Genomic DNA, 3,685 nt, shown 5'->3' with positions numbered 1-3,685 from the left:
CTGGATCCATATTGAACTGCAGTGAGTCATGTCCGCATGTTGGTTCTTAACATATAAGCGTAATTGATTTTAGTTAATGGTTCAGATCGGCAATCTTTTGGACTAGGCATACACAACTAATTGGACTATTTTGAGTTACTTAATCCATGCGTATTAATGGGGATTGTGTGACTTGGGCCAACTTTGGGCCCGATGTCTGAGGCTATTGGGAATTAAAACATGCACCCATAGCGTGGTTTGGGCTCTTTGGGCCCAAGAATGAACTGATAATGGTGATTCAAAGCTTAGCAATAATGTAAACTCGGGTATTGAGTTAAGTAGTGGGTCCAAGCTAAAAGGTCCTTCCTTTTGTTTGGGCCCGGACTTGAACTCGAAGCCCAAGTTTTAATAATAATCAATTAGGATCTTTTCTTTTCTCTTAGAGACAAAAAAAAACAAAAGTTAGAAAATATAGTTGCTTCTAGGTTTATCCTTAAAATAAAATGGGACGAGCCTCGCCCAATAAAAATGCAAATTTGCGGGGCCCCCAATAAAGGTTTAAAAATATTTAGAAAATCGGGAAGGGTCGTTTAGTGAATGTCACGACCCTCCCAAAAGATAATAACGCGTTAGCCTCTTTAGACGCGATTCTAATAAAATTACCTTCTTAAACTCGGGTGTGCATTTCATGCGACCCAAATCAAATCCCAAAATGTTGGATAGAGTGTGCTTAGGATTGCGGGTGCATTTCATGTGACGCGATCCGAAAGCACGCTTTAAACGACGTTCACTTTCTCTTCAATAAATACACATTGAATAAAAAAGGTAAAAAGTAAAAGTTGGCACGTAGGTTCTTCATGTAAAATCAGTTAATAAGCTAAATGCGACAGTTGAGCGACCGTGCTAGAACCACGGAACCCGGGAATGCCTAACACCTTCTCCCGAGTTAACAGAATTTCTTACTCGGATTTCTGGTTCGCGGACTATTAACAGAGTCATAAATTTCCTCGGTTCGGGATTCAACCGGTGACTTGGGACACCATTAATATCCCAAGTGGCGACTCTGAAATCTCGATAATAAATCTCGTTCTGATTGTCCTTTAATTAGAAAAACTCATTTACGCCCTCGTGGAGTGTAGGTAGGGAAAAGGAGGTGTGACAGTTGTTATGGCATTATTCGGTGGTATTGGCATGGTTACATGCCTATTTTGGAGGTGTCATGGCAGCACTTGGTGTAAGTTTGAGCTGCAGGTGTAAATGCCTAATTTTTGTTCTTTCTTTTTACATTGTAGTTTTGAGTAATTATTTTTGTGTGTGTTTGGAGATTTGAGAATTAGAATTTTAGTTTAATTAATTCATTAGAGGGAAAATGGGTAAGGCTAGTATATTTTAATTAAAATTGTGCCAAAATTGGCCAAAATTTTGAGCCCAATTCGGCCATACCCGGACCATTAGTTGGTTGGCCAAGAAAGAGCTCAAAACGACGTAGTTTTGTCTTGAAACTACGTCATTTTGATAAGTGAGGTGAGATTAAATCCCATTCGTTCATACCACTTTGATCTAAGGGCTCTAATTCACTCTCCACCCCATGTATATAAGGCCTCAAAATCAGAAATTTGGCCCCCATTTTTTCCCTATTCTCTCTTCTTCTTCCTCTCTCCTCACCCTCTCATCTCCGCCGCCCAGCGCCGCCGCCAGAAATCGCCTACGGGCGGCGGCCAACCTCCAATCCCCCCCAAAATTTCACTACTTCTTCCGCTCAACCTCCTCTCCATGAATCCGAACCCTAAAACCCCATAACCTTTCTCAATCTCCGTAGATCTAAGCTTAACCGAAACCCTAGCCGTCGCCCACCACCCCAAACTCCAAAAATTTTACACCACCGGCCTCCTCTTCTCCCCCTCGTTCCATATCTCCAACTCAAAACCTCAAAAAACCCTCACCACCACCGACGACCACCCCCACTGCCGATCCGCCGCCGCTACTGTCGGTCCGTCGCCGTCACTGCCGTCCCTCAACCACCACTGCCTCTCGTTTCTCTTCTCAAACCGACCTCGAGCAAGGTTGTGTCATTGGTATCATTGAAATCGGACTCGAATTCGTCGGAGTTTTTGGTTTCGAGAATATCAACAATAGAAGCTTGCTCGAAGTCGTACCACTGCCCAATCGTCACTACGCCACCACTGTTCGAACACTCAAATTTGGTAAAACTCGAACTTTAATGCTTTCCTCCATGTTTTGATTTTCTGTTTCCTGTCCTTTGTTTGTAGTTTTTTTATAATTCTATTTAGTGATCATTTCATTTAGCTCTTTATCTATTCTCTGATTTTTATTGTTGTTGTTGTTGTTATTTGTTTGTTTAGCTTAATGGATTGTGTTAGTTTGTGTCATTGTTGACGTATTTTTGCTTTGCTTTACGTCGTTTAGTTCTGATTTTAGGTTAGTATTTCTAATGTTCATTTTGGTTCAAGCAGATTAGTTTTAAGTACTTCATAGGTTAATACTTGTTTCTTGCTTGGTTTCAATCTTGAAGTTCTCTTTCTCCTTGTTGGTTAATAGTTCAATCAGTTAAATGGTTTCTAGTTATTTGTTTTTAAGCAAGTGGTCTGATATTTGATGTTGTTAAAATCTGAAGTTTATGTTATTTTATCGCAAAATAGGGTGCCAGTAGCCTACTTTTCCTAGTAGGATGGCTGAAATGACATTTTTTCTCTCCTTGCTTCTGACATAGTAGATTTCCTTTCACCTTTTGGACAGATTTTGAACAGTGTTTAGAACACAATGTCAGTCCTTGTCAGGCAGACTTTTGGTGAACCAAAATCTGTCCAAAAAGTTGGCTTTTCTTTGCCTATTTAAAGGCTGCCCTTTCCTCATTTTTAAGGGGAGGATCACACATTTGTTGGACAGTTTTTACACCCTAAAAATATAATTTTGAGAGAGAAAAATCAAGAACTAAATAGCAAATAGTAAGCTGAAAATTTTGAGTTTGGTGAGTTGTTTCTTAGAGTGCAAAAACCTTGGAAAAAAAATAGAAGGATCCTTTGAGCAATTCATGAAGTTGTTAGCTACTAGTTTCAAACATCCTTGTTGAGTTTCCTGGGTTATTTTTCTGTTGTTTGTTGTTGTCCCTTTGCCATTTGTTGTTGTCACTGCTGCTGATTTTTAGTTCATCCATTGCTGACATTTTTTCTGCTATCCAGGCAATTCCTTTAATGTTCTGAAATTCTTGATCAAGAATTAATGCAAGTGAAGCAACTTGAGTCCTTTTGTGTATTTTGAGCTTTTGAAAATATTCTATCCAAATCCATTTGAGCACCATAACTCATAAATGTTATCATATTTTAGAGTTTGTTTTAAAGGATTAGAGCATTTACTAAGTTTAGAGTTCATAATTATTATTATCATATAATAGGTGATAATGAAGTGAGTCTTATTTACTTTGTTTCGTTTCTTTTGTTCAATTAGTAAGTCAACGGTTTACATATGTAATATCATTTTAGAGTTTGCATATTTAAAAAGACTAGTTTAAGTTGATTATACACATAGGTGTGGGGTCCTGGGCCATGTGATTTTACTTTTAGATTAATGGAATTATGGTTATAAAAGTTGATTCTTAAACAAAGAAAAAGAAAATGAAAGAACGACACATTGGATTCCACCTTATATAACATGCCACTTTTATTTTTGAGACTATTATTTTCTCATT

Source organism: Nicotiana sylvestris, chromosome 11, assembly GCF_000393655.2.
Source record: "Nicotiana sylvestris chromosome 11, ASM39365v2, whole genome shotgun sequence".
Lineage (NCBI taxonomy): Eukaryota > Viridiplantae > Streptophyta > Magnoliopsida > Solanales > Solanaceae > Nicotiana > Nicotiana sylvestris.
This window is presented reverse-complemented; position numbering follows the sequence as displayed.